The 12,025-nt window shown below is 49.3% G+C and overlaps 1 long non-coding RNA gene across 1 annotated transcript; it reads left to right on the forward strand.

The window, feature by feature from the left end:
- Positions 1 to 4,174: 4,174 nt before the first annotated feature.
- LOC144454853 (uncharacterized) lies at positions 4,175 to 8,178 on the forward strand. Its single transcript, XR_013483415.1, has 2 exons — positions 4,175 to 4,350; positions 7,789 to 8,178. It is a non-coding gene; the product is annotated as an uncharacterized LOC144454853 (long non-coding RNA).
- The last annotated feature ends 3,847 nt before the right edge of the window (positions 8,179 to 12,025 follow it).

The raw sequence follows: 12,025 nt of genomic DNA on the forward strand, positions 1-12,025 counted from the left end.
TTGTTGTTCATTTGTTTGTTTTTGCTCTAGTGGCTTTGTGGAAATGCAGGATGAGGCTCTGATGCTTCCCCCCTCCCTTCCTCCTCCAGTCCTTAGCACAGGCAGGTGGGGAGATGCTCTACTCCCCAGGAGACACTGGAAGGAAGCCCAGTTTCTACTGGAAAACAGCAAAGCCTATCTGGGCATCCGAGTGGCGCCTGCTTGCAAAGCAGGTGGCCCTCAAGCACAGATAGTTTACCCTGGTCAGCTGTAGAGGACAGGTTATGTGCCTGCTGTCCTATCGCAGTCACGCCTGGTTGCTGTTGCTGCCCTGGAGGGGCTTTCATGTATCTGAAGCTAGTCCTCCTTGCAGTGGACTGCAAGGGTTAGCATCTTTCTCCCCAACGACTAACTCTGGACACCTGACTTCAGCACCAGCTGTTCTGGACCAGGAGAAGATAGAGCTGCTGGCAAGCCCCACCCCTCCCTGGGTACCACATGCCGAGGTGTTGCTGAGCCGGGAACGGGAGCGCTAGCGGCGGAGCTTGGGAAGGGGTTCCGGGATCACAAGTTATGGAGCCCAAAGAGACTGGGGACATTAACTAGCCCAATCTTCCAATCCTGAGCTTCTGCGATTTTGCTGCAGTGACAAACTTTATTTAAAAAAAAATGACTGAGCATCATAACTAACCCAGCTCGCTCCATAGTGGTTTTGCATTCGCAACGGTCAATTTCCTTGCAAAGAGTTTCCTCTAAGTCATTTGCACAAGAAGGTCACTGAGCAGTGTGTAGCTTGGGTTCTGAGGATGGTTTATTTGCCTTTTGTGGTATTTCATAAATGGCACCCCCCTTTCTCCACAGTCCTCCTACTTTTCAGAATGTCGTTTTATTGATGCACACATGGGACATTTAGGCCACTCCCCCTCATTGTTGGCCCCCTTCCCTGCCATGAACGTCTCAACAGAGAGCATCTTGTCTTGTTGGACACGCCCTTTCAGGGCGTGTCCAGTTGTACACTTAGACTCTGATTTTATTGAGTCATCATATGTGTTCCAAACCAGTGTTACTTTATTTTTTTACCATTAGTACAGTGAGAAAATTCCCTCCACCAGAGCAGATAAAGACCTGTTCTAGAACTTTTGTCTTAGGGGTTCCTATTCTGGGATATGTGAAACTTTTTTCTAGGCTGGTTCTCCCTATCCAGCTGAGGCTGGAAGTGCAGGGGCCGCTCAGGCGCCAAGCCTTCTCTGATCAAGGCGGGAGCCTTACCGTGCTCTATTTCTGAGCTCAGCCTTTGTGTCCCTCCTCAAGACAGCCCGCAGTGTCCCTTGTCCCTCTCCAGCATCCTCCCTCCCCCCACCATATCAATGCCATGCTTAGTGAGGAGCCTGGGGTGGTTTAACCCGCTGAAGCTCAGCTTCCCCAGGGGCAGGGATTCCTGGGGTGGTCCACCACTACCAGCCAGTAAACTGCTTTAAAAAATAGTTTTTATTACTGTATTTCACAATAATTGATCTCCTATTGAATCTTATGCATTTTTTTTTTTAGAAAAACATGATTCTGAGAAGAGATGGAGAGGTTTCACCAGACTGATGCCGAAGGCTTCAGGACACACACACAAAGGCAAAGAATCCCTGTCTTAAAGAGCTGATGGGGCACTGATAGGGTGTGCCTTGCCCACTGTCACATAGCCATTATTCATTCAGCAGAGGCAAGATTTGAACCCAGGTCACCTTGACCCTGAGACCTCTAAGCCGAAAACGAGTTCTCAATGAAACCTTAATTTTGAATATAGCGCCCCCGTGCACACACACCCCAGAGGAAACCTCAGTCAGCTCAAGCAGGTATAAACTCGTTAGCACTGAACCATGACCCTGAGAAAGACAGTCTATTAAAGGGATGAGTCCACGTTGTGAAGGTGTCAGGTGAGGATTTGGGGAAGGAAATGTCAGTCTGTCAGTCAACAAGCAATTATTAAACACCTTCTGTGTGCCAGGCACTGTGCTAAGCACTGGGTGGGGAGGGGAGAAGAGAGGCAAAAGCAGTCCCTGCCCTCAAATAGCTCACATTTTAATGGGAGGAAGAGGGAAGAAAATAGGGAAATGGTGGCTGTGAGAACTCCAGGTTTTCTTAACTTCCTACATGCAGATTACACCTCCCTTGAAACCTCACTTTTCACATTGAGGACCAGGGATTCATCTCTTCCTAGGCTACTCCTCAGGAGGAATACAGCAGCTAAAACTGGGACCTTAGGCACCATCCAGTTCAAAGTTTCTTACTTTTTTTGTGTTATGTATGAATGAATGAATGAATGAAGCATTTATTAACTATGTGTTTTGAGGGGCAGCTAGGTGGCACAGTGGATAGAGTACCAGACCTGGAGTCAGGTAGATCTGAGTAAAAGTCTAGCTTCAGATAATTACTAACTGTGTGACCCTGGGCAAGTCACTTCACCCTGTTGACCTCAGTTTCCTCATCTGTAAAATGAGCTGGAGAAGGAAATGGCCAACCACCCCAGTATCTCTGCCAAGAAAACCCCAAATGGGGTCATGAAGAGTCAAACATGACTGAAATGACACAACAATTATGTGTTCCTAAGAGCTAGGGATATAAATAGAAAAGTGGGGTGGTCCCTGCTCTCAGGGGCTTCCATTTGGATGGGGGAGGGAGCACATCTCTCTCCTTTCACATATTTCCCCTTTTACGGTTTCAGCTGTAAGTCAGAAGGAAGGTCCCCTGTGGTCGTTGCGGTCCTTAGGGTACTAGGACAAAACAAATGGCTGTACTTCATCACGAGCTCCTTCTCCCCCCACCCCCTCCCCTTGAGGAGTCCAGTAAGGCCTGTGGACCCTTTCTCAGAATCATGTCTTTAAGTGTATAAAATTAAATACGTAGGATTGTAAAGGAGACCAATTCTATTGAAATAGTCATTTTTTTTCAAGTTCACAGACCCTAGGTTGGCTTTACTCTGACCCCTTCATTTTCCCCAGGAGGAAACTGAGGCCCAGAGAGAGGGAGGGCGGCATTTGTGGTTAAGGCTGGGATTTGAACCCAGCTCTTTCCATTAGAATAGCTCCTTCTTTTCAGTTTCCTCCTGGGCAGAACTCCGGGGTTGGGCTGAATGTTCTCTGAGGTCGCTCCTGGCCCTAAATTGGGACCAATGACCACTGAGGCAAAGGCCCTCTTCCTCTCTGGCCTCCCTGTCCACACTGCAGGTTCTTGGTGTAAGCTGGGCCACGTAGTTTTGGAGATCCCACTGGCTGCTTCACCGATTCTACTGTAGTTAATAAAATTCACATCTAATTTTTATCAGCTCTCCATAGGTGCATCAAAGTAGTTTTCAGAAAGATAAGCAAGTATGAGGATACATCGGGAGGATGGCAAACCATGGGCCTCTTCTTGGAGGTTTCCTCTGTCTCCTAATTCCCTGATGCCATCCCACATTCTCCATTTTGGTACATACTCTTGGTGTAGTCCAGACCAGGGTAGACCATGACCACTGCAGGAAGTATCCCTGGAGGCATCTCCCCAGGATCCTCTCCTACAAGGTACTTCCTGTCAGCTGGGCTTCAGGGAGACCAGGGAAGCCCAGTAAGGAGGGGCCAGGCCAGGCCAGGCCAGGAGTAATGGCATTCTCCCCATGTCTGTCTGTCTGATCCATTTGCCCGCTTACCCAGGGGAGGGTGGTAGGGACAGGTGAACTGACCTGGATCACAGCTTCCAGCTTCAGCCTGGGCTTCTTATCCCCATGGTCACCTGGATCACTGGCCTCAGCACTCATGGCCCAGACCACAAAGAGAGAGCGGGGTGGGGGAAGCTCCAGGCAAATCTAGCTCCTTCCTGAAGTCCCAGCAGGGGCTTGCTCGATATCGGCAGCAGGGGAGATTCTGGTGTGTGGGGAGGGATGTTTCTAATACTGCAATTCTCAGATTCTGCCAGAAGATTCTGTAGGCAGAAGAGCCCTGGCTTGGTGTCAGGACTGACTGGCCCAGCTCTCCTGACACCTGGTCCACACTGCTGGGACTTGTCCAGGGGAGTGGAGCAGGGAGTGAGCTTTCACTGGGGCCTTGGCTGGTTGCTGTGGAAACCGAGGACGCTGAGGGCCTGGGGTCGCCCTGGAAACAAGAATGCCAGCGCCCTATTGCCATGGGGACTGTGGAATGCTGCTGGGTGAGGGCTGTCTCCTGGAGACGTTGGGACGCCTCAGCTGAAGCCTCTAAGTCCGGGAGGTTCAGCCAGAAAGCATCCTCACCAGGGACACAGGTGGTCCAGAGCCCCACCATGTGTATAGCTGCCTCCGAGTTGGCCCCCTGGGTGAGGCCAATGGGCTACTCAGCCCAGGATGTGGGGCCCCCTAGGGATACCTTGTGGGTGAGTGTGACCAGATGTCAGCCTCCAGAGGCTAGGTGGAGTGAGGGGGCCCCAGGGGCCTCATTTCCTCAAATCACCTAGAATCATAGAGATGCTCTGAGCAGAGCTAATTCCCCTTAATAGTTTAGAAACAGAGATTTTTAGCTCTGGAAGGAATCTTAGGTATCATTGAATCCACTTCCTCCCTTGATACCAAAGGCCGGGTAGCTAAACTAACTCAGCAGAAAGTCAGGGACCAGGGTCAGGCAGCCCAAATCCCAGCTCAGTTGACGATCTAACATTCTGTGGCTTTACAGAAACGCTCCTGGAACATAAATCTCTTTTGGGAGAGGGAGCAGGGAATAGGGAAGAGACAGGTCTTAGAGGTGAGAGGTCTTGGGGTATAGTACTGCCTCTGACCCACAGTGACGGGGTGACCCTGGGCAAGTCACTTAAACAGCCGGTGTTCCAATAATCATGTCACAATCTGTATGGGTGGAGGCACTTTCCATACCAGGGAGTTCCCTTGCTCTAGAAAAAAATAATGAACCAAAACCACTTGTGAGATGAACAAGATCCACAATTTTACTCGAGACTTAGCAAAGTCTTCTTCTGATGTATTCTCTTTGCATGGAGGGGATCCTGGGTTCCCAAAGGTGGAGAGACAGTGGAGCACAAGCTTCGATGAATTCCTTGGAGCTGGACAAGCATCGAGTCTGAGCTCAGGGATGGACTGTTCTCTGGGGACCAGCCTAGCTAAGTGCTGGGAGGCTCTGCGCCTGCTTGGCAGCTGGAAATGGGCATTTCAACCACTGCCGATCTTGGAGACCATTTACTAAGTCTCCAAAGGGTAGCTCTCTGCCCCGGGGGGAGGGGATATCCACTGTGGGAAATGCAAAGGTCCCAAAGTACTGGGATACAGCCAAGTCTCCTTGTTCCTACACTCTGGTGCCTGGTGGGGAGGAGACCAAAGACCCAGAGAATGGACATCTCCTCTTCCTTTAGTCCCCTCATTTGGGGAGCTCATCAGCTTCTATGGGTTCAGTCATTGATGCAGAATACACACACACACACACACACACCACACACACACACCCCACATACACTCACACCACATAATCACACACCACACACACATATCACACAAACACCATACAAACACATCACACACCACACATCACACACACACACATATATACACAGACCACAAACCACACACACACCCCACACACCACAACACACACACACACACACACCCCCACACACCACACACATACACACACACCACACACACCCCACACCCCAAACACCCCCACACACATACACTCACACCACATAATCACACACCACACACACACCACACACACATATCACACAAACACACCATACAAACACATCACATACCACATATCACACAGACCACAAACCACACCCCCCCCACACCATACATACCCCACACACATCTCTCTCTCACACACACACACACACACACACAAACACACCACACACACACATAGTCACGCCACATAATCACACACCCCCCACACACAGACACACACACAGACACACACAAACACACCTGTATCTATCTATCTATCTATCTATCTATCTATCTATCTATCTATCTATCTGTCTATCTATTTGTTCTAAGTCTCTCTTCAGAGGTCTAGTCTCACATGGAGCTCTAGCTGCCTTTTGGATACCCCAAACTGTAGGACCCACAGACATCTCAAACTCAACATGTCTAAAACTGAATTCATGGTCTCACCTCTCTTCAAGCCCCATTCCCTTTGAACTTCCCTGTTACTGTTGAGGGCATCACGTGTCTCCCAGTCACCCAAGCTCACAACCTCAGGGTAACACTTGACTCCTCACTCCACATATCTGGTCTATTGCCAGACCTTACCATTTTGACCTTCATCCCATCTCTCATGCCCACTTCTTTCTCTCCATGTGAGGTCACTGCCCTGGGTCAGGCCCTCATCACCTCACGCCTGGACCATCCCAACGGTCTTCTGATTGGTGGGCCTGTCTCAGCTGTCTCCACTGCAATCTTCTCCCATCTCTGGTGCTGACTGTCCAGGCTTTGTCACCATGCCCTTGCATAGGGGCCTTCTCTCGCCCCTTTCCCACCTACCTTTTATTTCTTGTCTTATCCCATCAGAATGTAAGCTCCTTGAGGACAGAGCCCATCTTTTTGCTTATATTTGTATCGCCAGTGCCTAGCACAGTGCCTGACACACGCACACGAAGCACTTAATAAATCTGTTGTCTTGACCAGACGTGACTACAATCTGTCCTCCATTCAATGAAGATCTGATTCTGTCACCCACTTACTCAGTCAGCTCCAAGGACTCCCTAGTACCTGCAGGATCAGATGTAAAATTCTGTCTTTGTAGCTTTTAAAGCCCTTCATTCCCCATCCCAAGGGCCATTTAACACAGTGGATCAAGGAAGGAGGAGGGCTTGGCTTCAAATCCTGACGTCAACTCTTCCTATCTTTGTGACTCCAGACAAGCCAGTTAACTCACCCACTCTATCCTCCCCGGGCAGATGACAACTGGAGTGTTCAGTTCTGACTGTCACATGCTAGGAAGGGCACCTGAGGAGGATGACCAGGGCAAGGGAGCGTCTGGCCCTCATGCCACATGAGGACCAGGCGAAAATCCTGAAGAGGCAAAAAGTCTCCAGGAGAACATGGCTGCCACCTTCAAGTATCTGACAGCCTGGTCTGTGGGAGGAGAGGCCCCAGAGGGCAGAGCCAGGAACTAGAGGGGAAGTTACAGGAAGGCAGATTTAGGGTTGAAAGAGGGAAAAAAAAGCCCTTTCTAGTAATTAGAACTATTCGAGAGTGAAATGGGCTCCCCCAAGAAGCAGTGGCCTGAGGGACTTCTTGCTATTGAAGGGATTCTTATTCTTGTCTGTGGGGCGGAGAGGGGCCTGGCCCAGATGTCCACTGAGGTCCCTTCTGACTAATAGTCTGTGATTCTGTTACAGACTCCATCACAATATCTGACCTTTACACAGCCAGCTCACTCCCCATCTCCTTCTCACAGATTATTACAATACGAGGGAGATGGAGCAAGCATCCTTGTACCCAACTTTATAGCTAAGGAAATGAAGGCTCGTGAGGGAGGGAGAACTGAGGCATGATCTCAGCCAACCAAGTGGCAGACATTTATTAAGCACCATTTACTCGCACGGACACATACAAAGTAAAACTGGTATTTTGAACATGACATTTTTGGAGAGGGAGGGAATCCCACAACTCTGGCTCTGTGTGAGGAGGTCCCAACACAGAATGGCAGAAAGCAGAGGGCTGGCACATGTCGCAGAAGGTTACTCAGCAAGGACTGAGCATGCAGCGGGTCTTCAGTGGCTGGCACCAGATGGCTGACCTCCGATTCTCTGTCTTCCTTGACCCCGTTGGCTTATCTTGATCCCACATTTTTATTTCAGCTGCCCTGTTATGTTCTCCGGCTCCTGCACGTAGGACCTAACCGGCACCTCTGGATTCCGGCTTTTGCTGTCTTCTTTGGCATGGCAACGCCATTGTCTCCTACTCTGTGGTTAGACTTTTCTCCTAGATTGCAACCACTGTATTGCTTCTCTCCTTTTATGGTTCTGACACCCTTCATCCTTCCTTCACACCACGCCCAGACTCCTCCTCTCTATGGGCACCTGCGTGATTCATCCTTTCCTAATGGAATCTGATACCAGAAGCCACTTTTGTTGAGTAGGAAAAAAGCACCAATGCTGGAGATGAAAAACTGGCCTGGGCTTACAAAATGCAATTGTTTTCTAACAAAAATGTATTGTTTAACCCCAAATTAAAAAGACATATGAGCATTCATGAGTACCTGAGTTCTTCAAGTCAGTTCTAAAGATCACTAGCATCTCACCTGAAGGTGGCATTCCTAAAATGCCTGCGGGTTTTTATCACTGATTCCTCCCCTTTTCTACTTCCTAAGCTAGAACACAGGACCACAATGGAGTGGGAAATGCACAAGGGGTTTTAAAGTCAAGAGACCTGGGTTCAAATCTTGATTCTACTGCTTACTAACTGTATGACCCTGGGAAAGCAATTTCATTGCTCTAGTCTTCACCCCACCCCCATTGCCCGCTTTAAATTCTATGACTCCACAATTCTAATTAGATGATCTTGGGCACATGGATTCCCTTCTCTGAAACGGAGCTCCTCATCTGCAGAATTAGAAGTTGGGTCAGATGTTGGGCCTCTAGGGTCCCTCCCAGCTCTAAATCTATTATTCTGTGATAGACAAGTTGGAAAAACTATCCTGGCCATGCCCAGCATTATCATTCTGAGGACAGGAGGATGTTTAGACTTAGCCACCGGAGAGACTGTCTAGTACATTCTACACGGGTGAGGAAACTGAGGCCCTCCTGGCATGCTCCGGGAACAATAAAAGGCATTGCTTGCTCTAACACATGTTCTGTACCATTTTTGTGTTGTTTTGTGGATGAGCATGAAGGAGAGGGAAGTGAATTCAGGGGTAAGTGCTTGGGCAATTGGCCCCTTCTCAATCCCCATCCTTCCTGACCTCTCTGTAGGCTTCACGTTGTCCATCGCCCTCTTCTTGAGACCCTCTCCTGTCTAGGGTTTTGTGACACCCCTCTTTCCTGGTTCTTCTTCTACCTGGCTGACCAGTCTATCTCAGTCTCCTTTGCTGAATCTTCATCAAGAGAATGCCCACTAACTGTGGGTGTCTCCCAAAGACTTTGTCCTGGGCCACCTTCCCTTCTCCCTCTACACTGTCTCATTTGGTCCTCTCATTGGCACCCATGGATGAAACCATAGTCTCTATGCAAATGAGTCTCAGATCTCTTTGCCATCTCTAACCTTTTTCCTGGCCTCTGGTCTTGCGTCTCTAATGGCTTATCAGGTATCTTGAATCGGATGCCTGTTAAACATCAATGTCCCAAACTGCCCATCATCTTTCCCCCTAAGCCTCCCTTCTTCCTCACTTCCCTATAATTGCTGAAGGTACTATCAACCATCCTTTCAGTCATCCAGGCTTGCAACCTAGATGTCATTCCCAACTTCTCAGCCTCTCACCTCCTATAACTGATTTGTTGCTAAGGTCTGATGATTGAACTTTTATAACGTTTAGATCCCCTTTGGTTCTCTGGCACTGCCACCATCCCCTCATGTCTGGACCACTGCATTAGCTGGTAGTGGGTCTGCCTGCCCCAAGTCCAGCCCATCCTCCAGTCAGCTGTCAGTCATTTTTCTAAAGCCCAAGTGTGACCCTGTCACCCGTTCAATAAACTCCATGGACTCCAGTTCCCTCCCGGTCAAAGATAAAGCAATCCTCTCCTTCGTGCTTAGATCCCTTTGTAGCCTGACTGGGTGACCCTGGCTCCTTGATGGTTTGACAAGAGCTGCCATCTCCAGACTCCTTGCATTTTCTTTGGCTCTCTCCCAGGCCTGGATTTCTCTCCCTCCTCATCTCTGCCTCTTGGCTTGCCTGCCTACCTTCAAGTCTCAGACATAGTTCCACTCTCTCCACGAAGCTATTTCTCAGTTCCTTCCCTCTGGCTCAGCCAGGCCGTGTCTTGTTTGTACATGGTTGTTTGCATGTTGTCCCCTTCATGACGACTTGGAGCTTCTCCGGGGCAGGGACTGTCTTTCCTTGTATCCTCAACACTTAACCCAATGCCTGGCACACAGTGGATATGCAGGAAATGCTTGGTGACTTGGAAAACCTTCCGCATCCCAGCTGGAGCTGGAAGGGACCCCAGAGGCCATTTGCCTAACTCTCTTATTATAGGAAATTATGGCCAAGGAGTTGAAGGTCACAGAGCTAATGAGCAGCAAAGCCTGGCACCATAGAGCCGGAGCTTAGGACTTCAAGGCCTTGACTTATTCCCTTACACCAGGCTTCCTTGGGTAGACCTAACCTTGGACAGCAGCATAGACTCTAGAAGGCTATTGATGGTGGGGGACATCTGCAGCTCAGCATCCGGGATGGGGGGGGCTAATCCAGTGAGGGTCAGTGGATGGGCCTGCTGTTTGGTCAGGGAGGAGAAGACTGAGGGCAGCTTAGAGCTGGCATGGGGCACATGGCTGAGGGGTTCAGCTTGTTCTAGTCTGGATCCCAGAGGTCAGAACCAGGAGCAGGGGGGTGAGTACAAACAGGTAACAGTTCAAGTTGTCTGCCTTGGGGGAGGATTGGAGGGCTTCAGACAGAGGCCAGGGGACCTCTTGTCACAGGGATGTTAGAATGGAGTTTCCTTTCAGCTCTGAGTTGGACTCCATGACTGCTGAGATCTCTCCCAGCTCTCAAATTAGGGGCACTGTCCAGGGGTCACATTAGAGGCAAGGCAACTTTGTACAGTGGGAGATGAGAATGCAGAGGGCCTGAGTCCTAGTCCTGGTTCTATGATTTATGGGCTGAGTGAGCCTCAGTTTCCCCATATGTCAAATAGGGAGCATCTCACTTTCCATGCCTATATCACAGGGTTGCTGAGGGTGTTAACAGAAGGTGTGAAAACCTCCAGTAATCTGTGAAGGGCCATGGAAAACTCACCTGTCATCACCATGTCATAGTCATAGAGGAGCCTCCAGCAGGCTTTGGATCAAGATGAAGCCCAAAGACTTTGGGGAGACAGTTCCCTCATCCATGAAAAGAAACAGGGATAAACAGGTATAACTATATTCTAGGAACAGTGTGTCGTCCCCCACTAGAATACAAACTCTCTTTGAGTAGGACTGTTTCATTCCTGGTACACATGTCCCAGGGCTTAGCATAGTGTCTGGCAATAGTAGGTACTTAATAAATCCTTGTTGACTGACTGATCTTTTCAAGAGACTTCAGCTGGAGCCATTTCTGACTCCTTAGGACAGCCTGGGCTAGCTAGGTGGTGCCAGAGTGCACAGAGGGCCAGGCCTGGAGTCAAGAAGACTCATCTTCATGAGTTCAAATCCAGCTTCAGACACTTACTAGTGGTGCGAATCCAGGCAAGTCGCTTAACCCAGTTTGCCTCAGTTTCCTCATTTGTCAAATGAGCTAGAGAAGGAAATGGCAAATCACTCCAGTATCTTTGCCAAGAAAACCCCAAATGGGGTCACAAAGAGTCGGACATGACTGAAAAACAACGGAACAGCAACAATACTAACATGACACTCTGGGGCAGCAGATGCCTAGCCCTGAGGCCAGGAATGGATGCCCCAGGTGACGTAGCTGCCTGAGGCAGCTCTGGCCCCTTCAGAATGGGTGGCGTGGGGGAAGGGTGGCACGGGGGAAGGGTGAGAGACTTAACAAGTGGCCTGTCTCGATAGCTGCTCAGACAGAGGTGATTCACATCTATGACTGTGGTTATCACAAAGATCAAATGAAATAACCAGGTAGAAAGCGTTTACACTCCTTGAAGAGCTTCTAAATGTTAGCTGTTATTGCTATCATTCTGAAAGATGGAAGGAGCATGGAGGACATTCCAGGCAGGGGGCACGCCTTGCAAAGGCACAAAAATGGGGCATGAATTTCAATGTGTAGGGAATGGCCAGAAATGAGAGCAGGCGAGGAAAGTGATGTGAACTTTTTATTTCAGGGCTCAGAGAAATCTAGTGAGATTCTCTTTTCCTCCTTTGAACATACTCACTTCCACCCCTTTCTCTAGAAGTCCTAGTTATAGCCCTTTAGAGTTGAGGGGTTCCTTGGAGCCCATTTTACAG

Source organism: Phascolarctos cinereus, unplaced genomic scaffold, assembly GCF_003287225.1.
Source record: "Phascolarctos cinereus isolate Bilbo 61053 unplaced genomic scaffold, phaCin_HiC Scaffold_7;HRSCAF=346, whole genome shotgun sequence".
NCBI lineage: Eukaryota > Metazoa > Chordata > Mammalia > Diprotodontia > Phascolarctidae > Phascolarctos > Phascolarctos cinereus.